General features: G+C 31.7%; 1 long non-coding RNA gene across 1 annotated transcript in view; it reads left to right on the forward strand.

Annotated features, from left to right (window-relative positions):
* The window catches only part of LOC142320869 (uncharacterized), a 436,047-nt gene that overhangs the window by 76,046 nt on the left and 335,960 nt on the right, over positions 1–24,041 (forward strand). The gene's annotated exons all lie outside the window — the stretch shown is intronic.

The raw sequence follows: 24,041 nt of genomic DNA on the forward strand, positions 1-24,041 counted from the left end.
GCTTAACAAAATTGTTGTACTTAAAAAAAAATGTGTATGTCCACATCAGATCAGAAAAAAAAAGAATTTCTCTGAAATACAATAAAATTGTATTGTCACTTTCGGTCAGTGATAGATGAAATCCAGTTATTTAAAAATAACTTCTATTTTTTTAATGACAAAAAATGTCTTGTTTTCTGATAGTACATGGTGACCATGAAAAGGTTAGGAAATTTCTTAAATATGCAAAATTAAACATCATTCAACTAATATAACACTAATTTAAATATCAGTAATACTAATAAGATTTAAAATGTGTTGAGGTTTTGGTTTTCCTGTCAAAAGTAAAATTTGCAAATTGTGGTTAATGTCTTGAATACTTATCCTGGGTGATTTGGAGAAGTTGATTCTGTTGTAGTGTATAGGGTCTGGATGTATTCCTTTATTTGTGGAGAATGTGCAATCAATCTTTTTAATAATATATGGTACAGTTACTACTACACCTGTAATTTACTTGTGCCGTATCATTTTAGTTTTCTCTTATACTTTAATACATTCTTTCCTAAAAATTTTTGAAGGAAAGACCTTCTTTCCTAAAAATGTTTAGGAATAATGTATAAGAAACATGTATAACATGTGTAAGAAACCTGCATGTGTAAAAAAACTTATGTGTAAAAAGGCATGTGTAAAAACTGTAAAACTGATACTTATTGGCTGATCCAATAAGTTTTCATAAATTAGTCAAGAAGTTGATTTGCTGTATTCATAATTTGCACTAAACTGAAAATTGGCATGTTACTTTGTTGATGGTAAGGATGTCTAACAGAATTTATTTTTCTTTGTATAACATGTCAGTACAGTGTTTTTTTTTTTGTCTTCAGTCATTTGACTGGTTTGATGCAGCTCTCCAAGATTCCCTATCTAGTGCTAGTCGTTTCATTTCAGTATACCCTCTACATCCTACATCCCTAACAATTTGTTTTACATATTCCAAACGTGGCCTGCCTACACAATTTTTCCCTTCTACCTGTCCTTCCAAAATTAAAGCGACTATTCCAGGATGCCTTAGTATGTGGCCTATAAGTCTGTCTCTTCTTTTAACTATATTTTTCCAAATGCTTCTTTCTTCATCTATTTGCCGCAATACCTCCTCATTTGTCACTTTATCCACCCATCTGATTTTTAACATTCTCCTATAGCACCACATTTCAAAAGCTTCTAACCTTTTCTTCTCAGATACTCCGATTGTCCAAGTTTCACTTCCATATAAAGCGACACTCCAAACATACACTTTCAAAAATCTTTTCCTGACATTTAAATTAATTTTTGATGTAAACAACTTATATTTCTTACTGAAGGCTCGTTTAGCTTGTGCTATTCGGCATTTTATATCGCTCCTGCTTCGTCCATCTTTAGTAATTCTACTTCCCAAATAACAAAATTCTTCTACCTCCATAATCTTTTCTCCTCCTATTTTCACATTCAGTGGTCCATCTTTGTTATTTCTACTACATTTCATTACTTTTGTTTTGTTCTTGTTTATTTTCATGCGATAGTTCTTGCGTAGGACTTCATCTATGCCGTTCATTGTTTCTTCTAAATCCTTTTTATTCTCGGCTAGAATTACTATATCATCAGCAAATCGTAGCATCTTTATCTTTTCACCTTGTACTGTTACTCCGAATCTAAATTGTTCTTTAACATCATTAACTGCTAGTTCCATGTAAAGATTAAAAAGTAACGGAGATAGAGAACATCCTTGTCGGACTCCCTTTCTTATTATGGCTTCTTTCTTATGTTCTTCAATTGCTACTGTTGCTGTTTGGTTCCTGTACATGTTAGCAATTGTTCTTCTATCTCTGTATTTGAACCCTAATTTTTTTAAAATGCTGAACATTTTATTCCAGTCTACGTTATCGAATGCCTTTTCTAGGTCTATAAACGCCAAGTATGTTGGTTTGTTTTTCTTTAATCTTCCTTCTACTATTAATCTGAGGCCTAAAATTGCTTCCCTTGTCCCTATACTTTTCCTGAAACCAAATTGGTCTTCTCCTAACACTTCCTCCACTCTCCTCTCAATTCTTCTGTATAGAATTCTAGTTAAGATTTTTGATGCATGACTAGTTAAACTAATTGTTCTGTATTCTTCACATTTATCTGCCCCTGATTTCTTTGGTATCATTACTATAACACTTTTTTTGAAGTCTGACGGAAATTCCCCTTTTTCATAAATATTACACACCAGTTTGTATAATCTATCAATCGCCTCCTCCCCTGCACTGCGCAGTAATTCTACAGGTATTCCGTCTATTCCAGGAGCCTTTCTGCCATTTAAATCTTTTAATGCTCTCTTAAATTCAGATCTCAGTATTGTTTCTCCCATTTCATCCTCCTCAACTTCCTCTTCTTCCTCTATAAAACCATTTTCTAATTCATTTCCTCCGTATAACTCTTCCAATATATTCCACCCATCTATCGACTTTACCTTTCGTATTATATATAGGTGTACCATCTTTGTTTAACACATTATTAGATTTTAATTTATGTACCCCAAAATTTTCCTTAACTTTCCTGTATGCTCCGTCTATTTTACCAATGTTCATTTCTCTTTCCACTTCTGAACACTTTTCTTTAATCCACTCTTCTTTCGCCAGTTTGCACTTCCTGTTTATAGCATTTCTTAATTGCCGATAGTTCCTTTTACTTTCTTCATCACTAGCATTCTTATATTTTCTACGTTCATCCATCAGCTGCAATATATCGTCTGAAACCCAAGGTTTTCTACCAGTTCTCTTTATTCCGCCTAAGTTCGCTTCTGCTGATTTAAGAATTTCCTTTTTAACATTCTCCCATTCTTCTTCTACATTTTCTATCTTATCTTTTTTACTCAGACCTCTAGCGATGTCCTCCTCAAAAATCTTCTTTACCTCCTCTTCCTCAAGCTTCTCTAAATTCCACCGATTCATCTGACACCTTTTCTTCAGGTTTTTAAACCCCAATCTACATTTCATTATCACCAAATTATGGTCGCTATCAATGTCTGCTCCAGGGTAAGTTTTGCAGTCCACGAGTTGATTTCTAAATCTTTGCTTAACCATGATATAATCTATCTGATACCTTGCAGTATCGCCTGGCTTTTTCCAAGTGTATATTCTTCTATTATGATTTTTAAATTGGGTGTTGGCAATTACTAAATTATACTTCGTGCAAAACTCTATAAGTCGGTCCCCTCTTTCATTCCTTTTGCCCAGCCCGTATTCACCCACTATATTTCCTTCCTTGCCTTTTCCAATGCTTGCATTCCAATCTCCAACTATTATTAAATTTTCATCTCCTTTTACGTGTTTAATTGCTTCATCAATCTCTTCGTATACACATTCTACCTCATCATCATCATGGGCGCTTGTAGGCATATAGACGTTAACAATCGTTGTCGGTTTAGGTTTTGAATTTATCCTTATTACAATGACTCTATCGCTATGCGTCTTGAAATACTCCACTCTCCTCCCTATTTTCTTGTTCATCACGAAACCTACTCCTGCCTGCCCATTATTTGACGCTGAGTTAATTACTCTAAAGTCACCCGACCAAAAGTCGCCTTCCTCTTCCCACCGAACCTCACTAATTCCTACTATATCCACGTTTACCCTATCCATTTCCCTTTTTAAATTCTCTAGCCTACCAACCTTTTTTAAGCTTCTAACATTCCACGCTCCGACTCGTAGAATGTTATTTTTTACTTTTCTGGTGACCCCTTCCTTAGTAGTCCCCACCCGGAGATCCGAACGGGGGACTATTTTACCTCCGGAATATTTTACCAAGGAAGGCGCCTCCATTATTGTTATGTGAAAATGCAGAGAGCCACATTTTCTTGGAAAAAAAAGCAGCTGTAGTTTTCCATTGCTTTCAGCTGCGCAGTACTCAAGAGGACTGAGTAATGTTGATACGGCCGTTTAAGTCGTCCTGACTCACGCCCCTAACAACTACTGAAAGAGCTGCTGCCCTCTTTCAGGAATCATTCCTTAGTCTGGCTCTCAACAGATACCTCTCCGATATGGTTGCACCTTCGGTCCAGCTACTCTGTATCCCTGAGCACTCAAGCCCCCTCACCAACGGCAAGGTCTCACGATTCATAGTACAGTGGTACCACTGATTTTTATACACATGTTTCTCATTCTATGATATGTGACCATTGAAAATACATACTTTAGTATTTCAAATAGATAATAGATAATATTTAATAGTATGTCAACAGATAAATAAGCTGTTTCGGGGACCATAATTTTATATTCCAATTATAGTATATTATAAATTTAAATATGAATTTGATTTAAATTAAATCTACTATTTTCCTTTAATTGCATACATTTGTGTTGCTGTTTTGTATTTTTCCTTGAGGGTAAGGGATTAAAATTTGTTGCATCCAGTCATCAGACAACTGGATGCTGCATCAGTGTGACAATGCACCTTGTCACACTGCAGTCTGAGTTTTTGGCAAAGAATTCCAGTAGTCAACCACCTTATTCCCCTGACTTGAGTCCCAGTTTTCCTGTTCCCAACTAACCTTAAAAACCATCTCAAGACACCATTTTGGAGCTGTAGGAAACATAAAAAAAAGAAAAAAAGTAAAAAAGTGCAACCAGCCATCTAAAGCATATTCTAGTTTCAAAGTTCCAACACTGCTATGAAGAATGGGAAATATTTTGAAGGTGATAGTCCATATATAATTAAATTAAATTGTAATCTTATTACTTTATTTACAGACATACGTTTATTTTTCCAGACAACCCTGCTACACACTAGAGAAAATATAGAAGATTTTTTGAATTTTTTTCATTCATTCCATACACTGAAGATTATTTACTTAAAATCCAATAATAAAAACTAGTAAAAAGCATGTGAAGGCTTTTTACTAAAAATCTGTTACTACTGCAAAAAGGCCTTCCTTTTGCAAACTTTAACCAAAAACAAATCCACATGTTTTTTACATTAGCTTCAAATTTATTGTAGGAAAATTATTTTAATTTCGAAATACAATAATAAAATTCTCCTACAAACCAGCCAAATAAAGAATTTTTTCAGTTTTTTACTTTTACACATGTGAAAAATGAGAATACTCTTCCTCTCACACATTATTTCATTCCACATAATTAAGAATATTGCTAATTTATTCATATTCCCTCTTCCATGAATTAGTTAGTAAATTTCTAAGTATGTAATGGAATGGAAGAGGAGTTCAAAAGTTAACACATATGGATATAAAGAGTTGGCTGCTACAAATTCATCTGAGTTATATGCAATTCTATGCAATTCTGCAGTTGTTCTGCAATAATCCTAATAAAGGTTTTAATATTTCAGTTAAAGAATGATTGTAATAGGCCACTTTACAAAATATGCATGCGTATGTGCTAATATTAATTGTGCTCCATTAAATGTAAGACATGAATATATGTGTGTGATATGTATTTAAATGCGATAAACTAGTTTCTTTTTGTATATTTACAGTGTTTTAGTTAAGTGTTTTAGTTATTTTTCTAACTCATAATGTAGCAATCACATTAGGCAACTAGCAGTGGATGCCGTCTGTTATATGGGCCATCATTTGTATATGGTGTACCAAGCTGTCTTTGAAAGTATGAGCTCTTATCCTGCATTCATTTGAGCGCATAGGTTGGAAAGAAATCAAGCATTAAAAATTTAAGAATTGCCCAGCGCAGAGCCTATGCACTGGTGTGAAACTACCTCCTACGAGGTTACCACCGTATTGAGAGAGGCTCTCCCAATCAATTTAGTGGTGAAAGATTGGGCAGCCATTTGGGAAGCAGTTTTGAGCCAGGCCTGTACTGGAACAGAACAGTGATTGGAATGCACCAAGAAACAGTTGCCCATCTCCCTCCTATGATGGAGGCTTTACAGCCTTGTGATGGAAGCATGGCAGCAAGAATGGCATGCCACAAGTAAGAGTAGGTCCTTGTATAGATTTATGCAGGACTTGAGGGGGGGAGGTAAGCCTCTCCAACCATGCGAATTTGAACACATGATGCTCAACTGCCCAGCTCTTGGGGGAGGGGAGCAAAACTCTGGCCACTCTGGAACTTAAGAGGTCAAGGGGAAATTGGCCACTCATAAGTGGTGCCATTGCTTTGTTAACCAGCATCAGTAGTTTAAGGGATATGAGACACCGCATGCTGTAGGAAGCTACCCTTGAGAAATGGCTGACCATCAGTCAAATAATGCTCAAGTGCTATAATATGTTGGGATAGGTATGAGGTTGGCATTCAGTGTTCTAGGTGTGGCATTCAGTGTTCTAGGTGTGGCAGCAAATTGCTGTCCTTGACAAAATAAATTTTAATTTGACAGTCATTTATTTTAGTATGTAGACATAGTGTGCCTACCCATTTTAGTAATATGACAAATGAGCAGTGGGACATGCAAGCAAGTGGTGTAGGGCACCATGCTTATTCCGCTCATGCAGTTATGCAAGCTCTAGGAGCTATTTAGGATATTGGTCACTGAACTGTTTAGAGGAACAGTAGCCATTTGTGGTACAGCCATTCGGTCTTATGCTGTAGGATGACCGAATGGGGTGGTGGTGAGAGAAATGCCAGACTAACCAAACTCATAATATGCCTTAAATTACAAAGTTCTAGAGGTAACAATATATTTCTCTCTGATAGTAATGATATTCATTATTAAGCTAGTCCCTTTGTGAACAGAATAAAGATATCACTTGTATGGCTGAATACCTCATCTCAATTTCAGTGGGCTTGGCATTCTGGTTAGTAATCTAATATTTGGCTCAGTTCAAAAATTACTTCGACTTGTCAAGTCATTTACAACAATTATGTTTATGGCAATTAACACACATAGTCATGACTTAATCTGATAGTATTGTATAAAGTGCTTTTAAATATCTAAAATCAACTACGTGCATAGCTTCTCTCTGTAAATTGTTTCTCAACTGTGTTCATACTGTGAAAAATAAAATAAAATAATAAATTTCTTATCGCTTTTGCATTAGGCTAATTATCAGAATCTTGGTCACTTGCTTGCTTCACTGGTGGATTGAGGTTGAACAGCTGTTGTGAGAATGTTTGAAGGGTGTGAATAATTGGAATAAAATTCTGTAGCCTGAGTTTCCCAACAAACAGCTGCCAATTCAAAAAAATTAGTCACAGCCATAGTGATGGCTTCTGGGCCACTCAGCTCAAATGCTAGTAAATTTTTCAGTAGTCTTCAGAAAGCCTACATATTTAAATTAATTTAAATGTTTTTAAACTAATCCAGTTTCTGCTGGATTACAGAAACCTACTGTTTCTGTATGAATCTCTAATAGATTGTTCTCAAATAAATTAGAGAATTTGCACAGAATTAACTACATTCTAATGTACAAAAGCGCACAATTAAAAATATTTAAAAGGCTAACAGAGCAAACTGAATTGAAATGACTGCAGTTGCTCCATTATAATTACGTGTTAAAAAATTAAAAAATACGTGTTCAAACTTGAACTACTGTGTAGCATTATTAATTGGTTTAAGCTAATTGTTTAATTTGTTTGGGAAATGACACTAGTATTTTTGGTGCTTTGTTCATAAATTTTTAGTCTTTAGAAATGAAAGATCAAATTATATTCATTATTTTCATCAGATTGTGTGTTTACTTATTATTATTATGTATTATTTTTCTTTTGTTGTTATTCAATCCATACAAATAATCTTTGTGATTTTATATATGTTAAATCTCTTTGTTTTAATTTATATTTCTATACACCCCTCAGAATATACAGCGGCTTGTAATAACTAATTTCACTTTGTTTCATTTTTATGGATTTCAGTTACAATTATTTCCCTTGTCCTTCACTGATGAGGATTTTTTCTCATTTGGATATATGTCATTGTTTTGGGTGGTAAAAAGGCTTTGAGTTTTTATGTGCAGAATTACATTATCCCTGTCCTGAAACTAATTATCAATTTAAAGTGAAGAGATTTGTTATAAGAACACATTACAATCTCCTTTACATAACTACAAACCAGGAGTTGCATAGTCTAGGGTGGTCGCTTTCTTTTGCATACCATCCCCTGGTAACTTAGTATTGAGTAATGAAAAAGAAAAAAGTTGATTTACATCTTACCTTTTACCTTCAACATTATTTATTATTGAGGAATTAAAAAAAATTTCTCTTTCAATTTAAACCTGTTTTTTTTCTTTATTTATTTTTTATAAATATCATTTTGCTACTATAATCATTTTTTTCATAAACTGTGGTTATACCTTAACAGCTTACATTCAAATAGTCTTGTACCAATCTTCACAACCCAATATGAGGGAAACTATGCTAATCAGATCAAATTTTATCTTATGTGTGTGTACATACACAAATATATGTTATTTTAATCTAGAAGAACTAGTTGGACCCTAAAACATAGATTTGCATCACCATACTTTCCCTCTAATTCACCAGAAAAGTAAAAAATTTAATTAAGAATCATTAAAGCATAATCAGTTCAGACTAGAAATCACTATTAAAATCAGAGTATTTAAAAAAAATTGATTTTTCAAAATATACAGGTGGGGCTGTACATGTCATTAAACTTTGACTCTTACTACTACATTTTCAATCAATTGGTGGACATTATGGGGCATCCAAAGCAAAAGATATGAAAAAATGTTTTTTTAACATTTAAAAAATAACATGTTTTTTAAGATCACAATATCAAACTGCAATTTTCTCTAATTGGAAAAAATTGTAACGCAAGCATGGTTGTTACTCTGGTGAATTTTGACCAAAAAATAGTGTCCCATTGACCATTCATATAAGTACTTAAGTATTAGGGCATTATAATTAGTATTAATATATGAAAACAAATCACAGTAAAAAGTAACAAAACCCTGAATTCATTAATCCAATTAAGTGGGAAATTAATAGGATTGGCACTAATAGGTGGATTGATAACAGGTGGATTGATAACAGGTGGATTGATAACAGGTGGATTGATAACAGGTGGATTGATAACAGGTGGATTGATAACAGGTGGATTGATAACAGGTGGATTGATAACAGGTGGATTGATAACAGGTGGATTGATAACAGGTGGATTGATAACAGGTGGATTGATAACAGGTCAACAAAAAAAGTAATTTGGAACAGAGATAAAAATAGATGAATTATAATGTACTTTTTATGCTAAGTCTTAAAATGAAATCGGTTCTTCTCACAACAATAATTAAAATTAAAATTCCTACCTTTATTTTGCAGACATGTATTATCTTAATTTTTTTCTTATTTTCCTTTTGTGTTCAATGAAGTCTCTTTTTATCACCCAGAAATAGTACACATCATAGCTTCATCCCATCTGCCTTGATATTGTTCCTTCTGCAATATGTCTTGGTGAAACCTTTCTCCTTGTTGTCACCCAAGTTTAAAGGGAAAAGTCCAAATGAGAATGTAAAAAATGAATTTTCAATGACATTCTGCAGCCTAAATCTTAGTAGTTTACTGAATTCATTTATAAGCTTTTTTGTTTCCAAGAAAGCCAGTAATGACGTCTTTCAATGACTTCTTGCTGCTAGTTCTTTTGGATTCAATTTGCTGTCAAATATATTTTCATGAATAGTTTTCTTATTTGTGGCTTGATGAATATTCCCTCTTTTAATTTGGTATTTAATTTAATTATTTAAATTAAGTATTTAAAGCCATCTCCATCTTTATCTAATGCTTTTACAGTATTCTTCATCATGCCTAATTTTATGTATGAAGGTGATAAAATAATACGATCTGCTTCAACAAGGGGAATATTGACAACATTTTCCTTTCCTGCGGTAAACTGATTTCTTTTTGGCCAGCCTTTAACTGCTTACTGTAGCCTGACTATCTCACAAACACAAACATATATTTTCTGAAGCCACTCTGGTGACCAAGAAGAAGCTCTGTTACTTTCAGGACAGCAATTATTCACCATGAATGTTCATCATACTTAATAGCTTTTTAAATTTTTGTCATACTTTCATATGCTTCTTTCATTCCTACAGCATATAAAAGAAAACTTATTTGTGTTATGCAACAACACTGTCTTTAAGCTTCTTTTTAATGGGTCTATAACTAAATACTCTTAATACTCTTCTAAAATACTCTTCTGTAATACTCTTCTAAAGAAAGTATTACAGTAAATTTTCGTTTTGATTTCTGTATACTGAAATTTTAGTATCCCTGTTTGCATTCTTTAAGATGTGAATCTTGGATTTCTGCATGTTTGACAAATGCAAGTTACAAATATGTCACTCAGTTCTGCTTGTGGGATGAGGTGAAATTCAGTTTTGATTCTTCTGGAATGTAATTAGTATCTATTAAAGTTGAGGATTCATCGGTTGAGGCTTCTGGGGGAATCAGAAATTTCTTACAAGAAGTTGTAGCAATCTGAATTGATAAATCAACACCATGAAGTGTGCTGGTCTCACAGCTGAATGAACATTTGGGTATGTAATGGTAATGTTACTACTTTTATTGTTTGAATTGAAACCAGTAACATTTATTAAGTAAAAATAGCAATCTTCATAATGGTTAGTAGGATCTCATCAAATCATAGGTATGTCAAAAGGCAAAAGCTCTTTTTCTTTTTAACCACTGGGTTAGTTATTTTAGTTAACACAGCAAGTCATACCAAGGCTGAACTCATACTGAAGAAAATTTCATCACACTGAATTACTCATTCATTACTTAACACACTGAATTACTCATTCATTACTTAACACACTGAATTACTCATTCATTACTTAACACACTGAATTACTCATTCATTACTTAACATTACTTAACACACTGAAATGTTTATACATGTCTGGCTTGATGTGAAATGACATCATTTGACTGTTATGTATCAAATATAGGGTCTACATAATACATCACAATATAAATCAAGATGTTAGCCAATGTACAGGTGTACTAACTTAAATAGAATAAATAGATTGAAGTGTTTGTAACTTAAGAACATTACATGATGAGTTGTTTCGGAATACATATTCAGATTTAGCATATAAAATAACTATGTAGAACACATAGTCCCTTTTCAATTACAAATTTTATGTTGACCATGGTAATCCATGCAGAATATCTTGAAATTGCAAGCAGTCACTGTAAATATAAATATAAATTATATAAGACAATGGATTAAAGTAAAAAAATTTACAAATAAATGAAGTTGTAAGACTGCAGCTGGAAAACTGAAACTAAAAAGAAATTAATTAATGCAAGAGTTATTTTTTGTTTTATTTTTTACACCCAAATTTCCCAATTTTTGTAATATCAGGCAGATTCATTGCAGAATTTCTATAGGGCAAATGCCCTTTCTTTTCTAACACCAATATACTAGAAGAAACGTGGTACAAGAATTTTTTTATAAAAAAATGTGATTCTTGACCAGGATTAAAAAATGGAACTATTTTGATGAAATATAAATATGCTACCATGTTGACTCAGAAAATGAAAGAGTAAGTTTAAGTACACTACAAAAATATAAAAGTAAGACATGTAATTTTTGATAATTAAAATTTGTCTTTGATTATAATATTTACAGCATTCTTATATCTATAATACATACTTTTTACAAAAAAATAACAAAAACAGAAAAAAAAAATAAAAAGTGAAAAAATAACTTCTTTGATAATCCTAATGAGTTAAATTGTCTTTTTTTTTACCACCCATCTATTTACTTGATGGGTGGTAAATTTACCCATCTTTTACTTGAAACTCACTGTTTCTGCAAGGTGTGATTTGAAATTTTAAGACTGGGCTTGTAATTTCAAAAAGGGAATTCTTACAGACTATTGCAATGGATCACCTTCAAAGTAATCCCCTTCTGACAGGACACACAGACTCCATATTTTGATTAGACATCCTCACCTTTTGATTAGACATCCTCACCTTTTGATAGTTATTATTTAACTGAATGGAAGATATTCAGTCAATTCTTACTTTCTGCATTGGCAATTTTAAACATTGTTTAATGTTTGTCTTTTTGTCTTTTTAACTATACTTCATTTTTGTTTGTCCTAAGGATTCCACCAAACACATTTCTCCCAGAATTAGTCTCTTAAAATCTGAATCTAAAGAAATCTACACAGTCTGATAGTTCTATTTTTAATCTGATTTTTCTTAACAGGAGCTACAGTTACCTATGTTAAAGATCATTACTAACATCAACTAAGGCATCAAAGCACTGAATATCTGGATTAAGCAATGTTAACATGTTTATTTTAAAATTTCTTAAAATTAAAATCCTCTTACTAGGTTTCAATGGTTAATTAGTCAAATTGATTTATTAAATTCTCTTAATATACTAATTAGTGATCTAAAATTATAGGACATGATTAACTGCTCTAGATTTAAGAATTGATCGGACCTATTAGTATGAAGAGATGACAAATAAATTCAAATAAAATAACTTTTCGCAGGAGTTCACTATTCAAGTGATTGGCAGTTCTTGTAATTTGCAATACAGAATGATCTGGTTCTAGTAATTATTTTGCTAGTTTATAAAATTATTTCTTGTCTTGTATAATGACAACTCAACCAAACCTAACTCCTAAACTGAAAGGAACTCATTTTACTTTCTATCAATGATCATATTTCTCCCCCGCTAATGCTTTTTTTATGTTGCGTATTGAATTTTGTAGAATGATGTATGAACAATGAAGTTAGAACATGTATTTGTGTCTTTTGAATAATTTGTAATGGTATAAATTGTTACCAACTTCAATTGGTAAGGTTAGCTTAATTATAATTAAAATAATTAAGCTTTGTATTTTATTATAATAATAATAAAAAAGTGATCATTTATTAAATGATTTATTAAGTGATTAAATCACTTAATAATCACTTTAATAAAAGTGATTATTAAGTGATTTATTAAAGTGATTATTAAGTGATTTTTATTAAATGTGATTGTATGAACATTTTATGATTTATGATCATTAAATATTACCAGTATTATTTTTAAATGTTAACTATTGTCAATAAGGGTAGGTTTTATTACTATCATTATTGTTTATTTTTTTATTATTTATGCATTTATATCATGGAAAATATTTTTATTTAATTATTTATTCTTTTTTTATTTTGAGATGTTTCAATTTCTATACTAGGTTTTAGGAGACCCAACAAGTAAAACAAATCAATATCTAAATATATAATAACTTATTTCTCAACTTTCTGTCATATTTAATTAACTTTATTCACTCTTTCTCTCTTAGCAATGGTTACTTATCATGTATAATTACTTCCAAATCACTGGTTGTTTTTTGTGAAAGAAGGTTGTCTTCAGTTGTCATTACTGCAATTCCTGTATTGCTTCTTTTGACAATATGAAAATCAATAGGAACAGACAATATCCCTGTCTCATTCCTGAATCAGAGCTCACCTTTCTTCATATTAAACTCTTATAGTTTCTATCTGATCCTCATATAAATTTTAAATAACTACTCTTTCCATATGCTTAAGTCTAAATTTTCATACAATTTTAAACATTTTATTTCATTCTGTAATAGCAATAGATGAACTAGTCTTGATCTAGATCAAGAATATACTAGAATAGGGATCCTATGATTTTGTTTCTTAAGTTGTTCAGAACTGTATCAAATTCAGATCTTAATACAGTTATCATTGAAATCATTATCCATTTATTTTTCTTCCTCTAGCACTTTATTAATCTTTCTCTTGTACACAATTCTTCTCTGAACTTAGAAAAATCTTTGTTACAGAGAAAATAGAGTTAATAATCTTTACCACTGACACCTATACATTTCTCCAAAATCTTATTTTCTGTAAGCCACGTTTAACTTTCCAGTAACCATATTTTCCTCCTCGTCATATATTATTTGCATATCATTTTAGTATATTTCACATTATTCATGGTTTTCGATTATTATTACTTTCTTACCCAGTATCTTGTGTCTTGAGCTAAATATTTTTTTTTTTTTTACTCCTATTCATTACCAATTGAATCTTCTTTTGTTGAAAGAAGATTCAATCAAGATTCAAATGACCAACCAACTAAAGTCTTTTGACTTACAATTATTTTGGTTAGGACACACACATGATCCATGTCTTATATAGTCTTACATTTTTTAAAGTTTTACCAGCCCAGATTCTCTTTTATTTCTTTGAACCAACCCAGATTCTCTTTTATTTCTTTGAACCAACCCAGATTCTCTTTTATTTCTTTGAACCAACCCATAATCATCAAATATTCTCCCTTACTGTCCTTCTATTAGTATAACATTTCATTCTACCATTACTATCAAATTCCTTTTTGGTCATCTCTTTTTTCATATATGTAGCGTTTCTACTCTTCATCTTCTGTTGATGAGGTTGGATATAAATCTGCATTATTGTTAAAGGTTTGGGCTATAAATATTTATACTGACTAAAATTATTCTTTCTCTGTACTGTATCTTTCTACTGTACTGTATCTTTCTACTGTACTGTATCTTTCTACTGTACTGTATCTTTCTACTGTACTGTATCTTTCTCTGTACTGTATTGTATCTTTCTCTGTACTGTATTGTATCTTTCTCTGTACTGTATTGTATCTTTCTCTGTACTGTATTGTATCTTTCTCTGTACTGTATTGTATCTTTCTCTGTACTGTATTGTATCTTTCTCTGTACTGTATTGTATCTTTCTCTGTACTGTATTGTATCTTTCTCTGTACTGTATTGTATCTTTCTCTGTACTGTATTGTATCTTTCTCTGTACTGTATTGTATCTTTCTCTGTACTGTATTGTATCTTTCTCTGTACTGTATTGTATCTTTCTCTGTACTGTATTGTATCTTTCTCTGTACTGTATTGTATCTTTCTCTGTACTGTATTGTATCTTTCTCTGTACTGTATTGTATCTTTCTCTGTACTGTATTGTATCTTTCTCTGTACTGTATTGTATCTTTCTCTGTACTGTATTGTATCTTTCTCTGTACTGTATTGTTTCTTTCTCTGTACTGTATTGTTTCTTTCTCTGTACTGTATTGTTTCTTTCTCTGTACTGTATTGTTTCTTTCTCTGTACTGTATTGTTTCTTTCTCTGTACTGTATTGTTTCTTTCTCTGTACTGTATTGTTTCTTTCTCTGTACTGTATTGTTTCTTTCTCTGTACTGTATTGTTTCTTTCTCTGTACTGTATTGTTTCTTTCTCTGTACTGTATTGTTTCTTTCTCTGTACTGTATTGTTTCTTTCTCTGTACTGTATTGTTTCTTTCTCTGTACTGTATTGTTTCTTTCTCTGTACTGTACTGTTTCTTTCTCTGTACTGTACTGTTTCATTCTCTGTACTGTACTGTTTCATTCTCTGTACTGTACTGTTTCATTCTCTGTACTGTACTGTTTCATTCTCTGTACTGTACTGTTTCATTCTCTGTACTGTACTGTTTCATTCTCTGTACTGTACTGTTTCATTCTCTGTACTGTACTGTTTCATTCTCTGTACTGTACTGTTTCATTCTCTGTACTGTACTGTTTCATTCTCTGTACTGTACTGTTTCATTCTCTGTACTGTACTGTTTCATTCTCTGTACTGTACTGTTTCATTCTCTGTACTGTACTGTTTCATTCTCTGTACTGTACTGTTTCATTCTCTGTACTGTACTGTTTCTTTCTCTGTACTGTACTGTTTCTTTCTCTGTACTGTACTGTTTCTTTCTCTGTACTGTACTGTTTCTTTCTCTGTACTGTACTGTTTCTTTCTCTGTACTGTACTGTTTCTTTCTCTGTACTGTACTGTTTCTTTCTCTGTACTGTACTGTTTCTTTCTCTGTACTGTACTGTTTCTTTCTCTGTACTGTACTGTTTCTTTCTCTGTACTGTACTGTTTCTTTCTCTGTACTGTACTGTTTCTTTCTCTGTACTGTACTGTTTCTTTCTCTGTACTGTACTGTTTCTTTCTCTGTACTGTACTGTTTCATTCTCTGTACTGTACTGTTTCATTCTCTGTACTGTACTGTTTCATTCTCTGTACTGTACTGTTTCATTCTCTGTACTGTACTGTTTCATTCTCTGTACTGTACTGTTTCATTCTCTGTACTGTACTGTTTCATTCTCTGTACTGTACTGTTTCATTCTCTGTACTGTACTGTTTCATTCTCTGTACTGTACTGTTTCATTCTCTGTACTGTACTGTTTCATTCTCTGTACTGTACTGTACTGTTTCATTCTCTGTACTGTACTGTACTGTTTCATTCTCTGTACTGTACTGTACTGTTTCATTCTCTGTACTGTACTGTACTGTTTCATTCTCTGTACTGTACTGTACTGTTTCATTCTCTGTACTGTACTGTACTGTTTCATTCTCTGTACTGTACTGTACTGTTTCATTCTCTGTACTGTACTGTACTGTTTCATTCTCTGTACTGTACTGTACTGTTTCATTCTCTGTACTGTACTGTACTGTTTCATTCTCTGTACTGTACTGTACTGTTTCATTCTCTGTACTGTACTGTACTGTTTCATTCTCTGTACTGTACTGTACTGTTTCATTCTCTGTACTGTACTGTTTCATTCTCTGTACTGTACTGTTTCATTCTCTGTACTGTACTGTTTCATTCTCTGTACTGTACTGTTTCATTCTCTGTACTGTACTGTTTCATTCTCTGTACTGTACTGTTTCATTCTCTGTACTGTACTGTTTCATTCTCTGTACTGTACTGTTTCATTCTCTGTACTGTACTGTTTCATTCTCTGTACTGTACTGTTTCATTCTCTGTACTGTACTGTTTCATTCTCTGTACTGTACTGTTTCTTTCTCTGTACTGTATTGTTTCTTTCTCTGTACTGTATTGTTTCTTTCTCTGTACTGTAATCTTTCTACTGTACTGTAATCTTTCTACTGTATTCTTTCTCTTTGCTTTGTATTCTTATTACTTATCCTGCTACTCTTGCATTTTTTTATTTTATAACTTGCAAACAAATAATCTTGTTCATCTTTCCATTTCATCTCAATAATTTCTACCATATCCGTCTTAAATCTATTCATTTCTTCTTTTAAATTACTTTACTTTCATATTTAATTAAAACTATATCAATCTGAATTCTGACTTGAAGAATGTAATAATTGTTATATTTTATGATCAGCTTCTCTTGAGTAGTTGATATCTGGAGATTGAATGGGAACTATTTTACATAACATATCTGTTATGTTCACAAATTGAACAGTAACATAACTTGAGGAATAAAGAAAAAGAATGAGGAAAACATTTCATTTTAACTTACAGTTGCATTTTTTTCTCTATATATATATATATTTATATATATATATTTTAGTTGATTGTAAATTCAGCACAGAGTTTCCCATCTCAAAAGCCTCTCTCTTTGTCCTGCCAGTTATGATTTAGCAGTGCTCTTCCTAGCATGGTCTGATGGCCTCCATTACACTAGCCATCTATTTCGTAATCACTTGTCCTCTTCTTCTTCTCTTTACAATTCAAAACAACATATTTGTCCATCTATTTTCATACATTCTTGATAGATATCATACCATTTTAATCTTTCTTCTCAATATTCTCTATTATTGTACCAGTTACATTCATCTCTCTCCTAATTTCCTCATTTTGTACATGATCCAGTCTTGAAACTTGAAACCCCACAGCTTCTTCTCCAAAAATCCAACTGAGCAGCTAAAATTTTCTTTTTGTTTCTTTATGTTATCCACTATGTTTCAGCACCAACCTGAGTACACTTATTTAACCTGAGTACACTTATTTAACCTGAGTACACTTATTTAACCTGAGTACACTTATTTAACCTGAGTACACTTATTTAACCTGAGTACACTTATTTAACCTGAGTCTCATTTCCTTAGATCACAGAATTCAATTCAACAGCTGCTTGTCTCTTTCACCTTGCACAATTCTATCTTCTGTTTATTTTTATCACCTTGCACAATTCTATCTTCTGTTTATTTTTATCACCTTGCACAATAAATAAACTCATAAACTCATCGCATAACTCAATTACTTATCCTTCTATTTGCAAATTTTGTCATTCCACTACTAATTGATAAATATTATTCTTTCAATTTCCTCATCATATACTGTTTTCATATACTATCATATACTCTATATGATAACTGTTTTGTCATCCACAAACAGAAAGATATGCAGGTAGTCTATCCCACATTAATTCCTCTCAAGGCACATTTTGATTCACATTCCTTAAAACTTCAATATAAACCTTAAATAAAGTTGGAAACATACAGCAACTCTGTTGAAGGTCTTTAATTATTTCAGTTTCAGATGAACAACTAGTTCCAAGCTTTATAAAAGAAATTCACCTTTCATATAAACATATGACGACTTGGAGGAGGATTCTTGGTATTTTACCATCCAGTGTATCAAAATTTTATGTTATGGAAAAGTATTGTAGGCTTTTTGTAATTTCACATTCCTTGTCACCCTTTTTTATACTTTTTCTGTATAAAAATGTTCACATGACCATTCAACAGTAAATTCACTTTGATCATCTGAGGTCCTTATCACTCTTTTTAATATATTTTTAAATATATACACTAATATCTATTATCACTCATTAATATAACACACATTAGTGTAGACATTTACATTAGTGTAGACATTTACATTAGTGTAACAGACATTTAGCAGATTAGTGTAATGTTACACTAATGTCTGTTATTATGTGTTTTAATATATTTTTAACACACCCATACTGTAATAAGACATTAATGCAAACGTTAGTGTAATGTTACACTAATAATGTAATACATGCCCATACAACCTTCCAACTGTCTGTTACACTAATCTTTGTAATAATTTAGGCAGCCAGCCTTCTTTCCTTTTTAGTATATCAGAGTATTAAATGCCAATTTTCATTCATTTGGAATTTTGTTACCTTCAAATAAACGCTTATGATTTGCCATATAAATTCTTCTTTTCTTCCTCTAATCTTTCCACTGTTAGGCTCCACCAACTACTAGACCTATGCGGGAAATCCACTTCACAAAGAGACTCCATTGCTTCTCTATGTAATACAGTTTTTAGCCATTCATACATTTCAGCCACACTACTCATCACACCACCCTTCATTTTGGAAGCCAGCCATAATTTAAACAGAAATTCAATAGATCCTTACTTCAACAGTTCCACATCTCTTTAGCACTAGTTGTGAACCTTTGTCAAGTTACTCTCTTTGTTTTGATGATCTATTTACAAAAGACATATAAGGAATATAAACCATTGGCCACAATAAATAATGATTACTAAATCATGATGTCCCCTAAACGATCATTTATTTCCGAGGCTCATCTTTGAAATTTTATTTTATTGATGACGTGGTACAGACCCATTGCTCTAACTGCTATTCTGGAGGATCAGGTGATTTATTTTTTATATAGGGTTTTTTCCCATAGACTTAAACAAAACCAAACTGAAAGGTAGCAAATACTGGAGTTTGTCCACCCAGGGTATTTTATTTCCTCAATACCCTCCAACCAAAGCTGACAAATGTTCTCATCACCAGGGGTGGCCTCTGATAGCAGCTCCAGCAACAGCCATGGGATTATTATATTACTTTCACAAAATATTCAAAGCCTAAAATTGAAAGTTTTAAGTTTATTTTTCAAAATTTGTTAAGTATCAATTAATTGGCACTCAGAAATTGCTGGATGTTCATTTTGAGGAATTATTTTTTCTGACCTTTGCAGAGATACACTTGCTACTTTGTCCACTTGCTATGGTAGTTAGAATAAGCCAATTTTTTTCAATGATTTAGGTAATATAGAACAAGAGATTAAGACAATAATAGTCTTAATAACAAAAGTTAATTTGAAATGTTGGTTTTGATAAGCCATATTGCATTAAATGATTAGGGTTCTCATTAATGAAAACCAGTGGATTTATCTGCCGAAACTCAAGAAGGAAGTATTTCAGGGTTGACAATATGTTGTTGTTGTTGTTCTTAAGATATGAATCTTCTTAAGATTCATATCTTCATTCCTCTATATTGTTAGGTTATATTTAAATTCTATTAAATAAATCACCAAGTATATAGGTAAGTGATGACTTATCTCTATACTTTGTATGGTGATTTATTTAATAGAATTTAAATATATTATTAAAATTTCATGTATTATTTCATCAGTACAATGCTAAACAATTACTAAATAACAATAAAATATTCCTTCTTTGGATGTATTGTGTATTTCTCCTTTTGTCACATTTCATTAGCTTTGTTTACTGTTATTTATTTTCAATCTGAATTTCTCTCTCTACATTAGATTCCATGCTGTTTAAATTTTCTTCTAATCCATTTTTGATGTCTGTCAAAAGAACAATGTCAAATTGGCCATCTTTTATAAAGTATATGTTGATAAATTTACAATTTTTTCAAGTTATTAGTGTTCTAATATTTCTCTGTAATATTTTTGGTGTTATTCTCTTATTACTCTGTAATTGTTTAATTAAAGAAGTGCACTATTAATTGTAATTAATATAACAATTGCATTAATTATTATAATTAAACAATTAATATACTTGACCTATTCATATTTTCCATTTTATTTATTTCATATTTAAAAACGCTGATAAAAGTAGCAGTAATAGGCCCAAATGATATGATGGTTTTGTTACTGTATAATCTTTGTAATATATAAATGCAAAATATTTTAGCTGAATAAGATTGCATCCTTCCTAACTCCTTCCATTTGCTTTATTGTGTTATTTATATTTTGTTGTTTTTCAAACTTTTTTTAATAAAATTAAAAGTCCTTATAGTCCCCCCCCCCCCCTGAGCTGAACCCGCAATTAAGTATAAATGCAGCTCCAACGGGTTCCATCGCCTCAAACTACTTCAGCAGAAATCAAGGTTCCACCCAGGTAGCCAGGACTCAGTCTTTTGATTAGTTGCCGTGCCTCAAATGAAGGAACCCCCCAAGGGATCCCTCCACTGGGATTATGGTCTTTATGATTTGCCTCTAGTGAGGAACACCCAGAGGGATCCTCCACCAGGAATACAGTCTTACATTCCCCACCGCCTTGCCTTTAATGGGGATCCCCATGAAGGGATCCCCCACTGGGACGACTACAGTCTTATTTACCCACCCATGGCTCTGCCAGGAGTCTCTGTCACTCATCGGTGATGAAACTCCAAAGCATCCAACCCTTCCTGGATGAGGCTATTCTTCCCTGGAGTCACCATAATTCTATGCTCCAGGAGTACAACTCACTTCCAGTAAACATATGAGTTTGAATTTGAAGTAAACTTTTGTTTATACCTATTTTACTTACTTACCTATTTTACTTACTTGTAATAATGACTGAATATTTTTGTCAGTTTGAAAAGACAAACTCTGAGAAGAGTTAAAACATAGGGTTGCACTGAACAGGTTGAGAAATATGAAATAGAGATTCTCTATAAACTGGAATATCATAAAGTGTGATGTGGCACAAGGTAAAGCTGTATACATAATACTTGGTAGGTTCTCTATAAAATAAGTGTACCAATAATTGTCACAAAGTAGAAGCATCCTGCTTTTCTTGTGAAAGGTTCTATATTGAAATCTCAGCTAGGGCTGGCATTTTTCACTGTTAACAGAACCATTACAAGGTCTTCTCCTTTATAAACAAAAAGTATAGTGTAAAAATAATATAGTATGGTACAGTATAGGTAGTAGTCAGATTCTGTCGCTGTGTCAATATGAATAAATAAATCATCTTTGTTCCTTATATCATTTGGTTACCTGCTAGAGGCATGGTCAACTTGTGACTACAGAAATATATTAATAGCTGAGAGAACAAGTTAATGTTCCTTCAATGTATATTTATGAATAATAACAATAAAACATTTTTTTGAATTTGCACACAATAACAAGGTAATTAACAACCATTTAATCCACTATTCATATAGTATGATACATGGAGATAAATTTTGTATTAACAAACTTTTGAAAATATTTCTACTGTATTTGTAGAAATGTTTATGCAAAACTTCAACAGAAACTAACAAGCACGAAAATATAATTAAAATACAAATAAGATAATGGCATTTTTATAAATGTTTTTATAGTTAAGATGATATGAAAAGTATTAAATTTAAAATTTTGATTTTGAATTAAATATTTATCTCTTAAGCAGTAATGTTATAAGGTGATCCAAACACTTAATTTGTAAATTGCATGTAAGTAACAAATATTAATTATGTTTTTATTGTTTTCTTATAATGTTTCTTTGCATTCCTTTGTAGGTTTATAATAAGATATAAATAAGTAAATGGCGTTATCTAGGAAAAATAATTCATCACCCTACATTTAAAACATAAAATTGCAGCAAAAATCTTCTTATTGATTTTAAGCTAGTAATCTAATTGTCATGTGAGAATCTAGTTTAATTTTGCAAATTTTAGCTTATGGTTAATAAATTACTATAACAAGATCTATTAAATTTTTAATTAAATGTGCTAGTTAAACTAAAAGATTTACTTCTTTATTTGTAAAGATACTTTATCCCCCAAATGTAGGTCTGCCAGTCCAGTCAATGTTTTGTTAGTTCATCTTGAAAAGATTGATCATAATTCAGGATGACAGCTAGAGTACCTATTCTAGTATCTATTTCAAGTTACATAAACTTTTATATAGATGCTGGAAATTTATATTAATAATACTGAAGTGATTTGTTGAACCTATACTTCTGATAGCAATCCAAAGTTAATGAGAGGGCAATACTATATTACATATGATATTTTCTTGGTATGTCAATATAAACTGAAATAAGTTATATGATACACAGCCTCTGCATTTTTATTTGGTAGTATTTGGACTACAATATTCTAAAAAAAATGCTTCTAAAAAAAATAATTGTGAAGAAAACAGAGAACATATTAAGTTGAGAAATGTAGAATTAAAATTTGGCAATGAAATTGAAGTACTTGAGGTGTTCTGAGGCTGAAACAGTTGACAATGATGCCAAGGATCCAGACTTTGTATTAGATCATAAAGGTGATGAAAAAATTGATACTTCAAACGAAACTGATGACTACTGAATTTGGTTTAATTCTTTTCATCTGACTCAAGTGAGACACTGTTAAAGTCCAAGATTCTGGAAGTGAGTCATGTGCACCATTATTTTTTCATAGAAAGAAAAAAGTAGAATTTAGATGGAATACAGAACCAACCAAAAAAATGCTGCTGTTAGAACATCAGCAAAGTTTTAAGAGGTTTAATTATATTGATGAATTTAGCAAAAAATAACTTTGACAATGATGCTAAAAGTAGTGATAAAAATCAATATAATTTAGATTATCTTACTTTTTACATGAATCATTTAATTTTTTGTTGTATAAATTTTGATATAGTTTAGTTTGAAAAAAATGTTTTTGACATAAGTCAGATTTTTATAATGAGAAAATATAGCAGGAGGAGCAGCTTTTCAAAAGTGATTTAAGTCACGCCTTACCAACTGTAAATAGGCATTTGAAATTTCATCTTTTGATAGATTTACACATGTAATAGAAGGTCTTCACTACATTTACTACATTTACTACTTCATTTACTTACTACACAAGATGTAGTATGTAAAGTGCCTCGGGCACCATTGGGACACCAAGATTTGAAATGTCTTAGGTTTTACTGGGAGACAAAATTTCTTGGAATGATCAAATTGATTTCATTTGTGAAGAAATCAAATATTAATGATTTTCTCTGAAGCGCATTAATAAAACTATTACTCAAAGTCAGAATGAACTTTCAAGACAGAAGTGGGCTGTCAGAACATCGGCGCTCATAAATATGAATTATTAAGCGTGATATTTAGAAAATTAAAAATGTTAACTTATCTATGTTTGTATTTAAGAATGTGCTACTTTTTAACAAAAATGATTTATTTTTAAAAAATTTGATATTCTCCGATATCAACCCAAATTTTTTTGTGTAACTCAACACAATTCTTTAATTTATGAAAAAAGTTAAAATATTTTAAAATGCCCTAAATTCCCTGTATCTAAGTTCAACATATACATAAATATGAGCTGAAATAATTTTCATTAAAGTCTGCTGAATTGTATATTGTTTCTA

Source organism: Lycorma delicatula, chromosome 3 (assembly GCF_047948215.1).
Source record: "Lycorma delicatula isolate Av1 chromosome 3, ASM4794821v1, whole genome shotgun sequence".
Lineage (NCBI taxonomy): Eukaryota > Metazoa > Arthropoda > Insecta > Hemiptera > Fulgoridae > Lycorma > Lycorma delicatula.